General features: G+C 46.8%; 1 non-coding gene across 1 annotated transcript; it reads right to left on the bottom strand.

Annotated features, from left to right (window-relative positions):
• Positions 1-348: 348 nt before the first annotated feature.
• On the bottom strand, positions 349-455 carry LOC141658072 (small nucleolar RNA R71). The gene has a single exon (XR_012548981.1). It is a non-coding gene; the product is annotated as a small nucleolar RNA R71 (small nucleolar RNA).
• Positions 456-673: the final 218 nt, after the last annotated feature.

Here is a 673-nt window from a genome sequence, read left to right as displayed (position 1 = left end):
GATAACTTGGCTCCGAAAAAGGTGGTGAATCCAAGTATTGTGAAGCCACCCATTCAAGCCAACAATTTTGATGTGAAAGCCACCTTGCTACAACTTGTCCAAAGGAACCAATTCGGAGGGGGAGCCACCGAAAACCCCAACGAGCATCTCAACGAGTTCTTGGATAGTTGTGACATGTTCAAGGCCAATGGAGTCACGGAAGATGCCGTACGCCTTAGGCTTTTCCCTTACTCTTTGAGGGGAAGTGCCAAGGAATAGCTTAAAAGTTGTGAACCCGACTCTCTTCGGACTTGGGATGATGTCTCTAAGGCTTTTCTCAACAAGTATTTCCCACCCCAACGAACCGCAAGAATCAAGAGTGAGCTCCAAGGGTTCACCCAACAAGAAGATGAGACCCTTTATGAAGCATGGGAGAGGTACAAGGGCCTCCAAAGGCTATGTCCTCACCACGGTATTGGGGATGATGAGCTCATCAACAATTTCTATGAAGGGTTGAACAATGAGATGAAGATGAACCTTGATTAGGCTCGGGGAAGGAGCTTTGGATAAGATAGATCACAAGACGGCAAAAGAACTTATTGAAGAAATGGCTTCTCGTACCTTTCATTGGAACAATGATAGGCACAAGAGGAAGGGGAAGTCAACGGTCGAGTCGGCCAACAATGTGGAAGTG

This window comes from Silene latifolia, chromosome 5 (genome assembly GCF_048544455.1).
Source record: "Silene latifolia isolate original U9 population chromosome 5, ASM4854445v1, whole genome shotgun sequence".
NCBI lineage: Eukaryota > Viridiplantae > Streptophyta > Magnoliopsida > Caryophyllales > Caryophyllaceae > Silene > Silene latifolia.
This window is presented reverse-complemented; position numbering and strand designations above follow the sequence as displayed.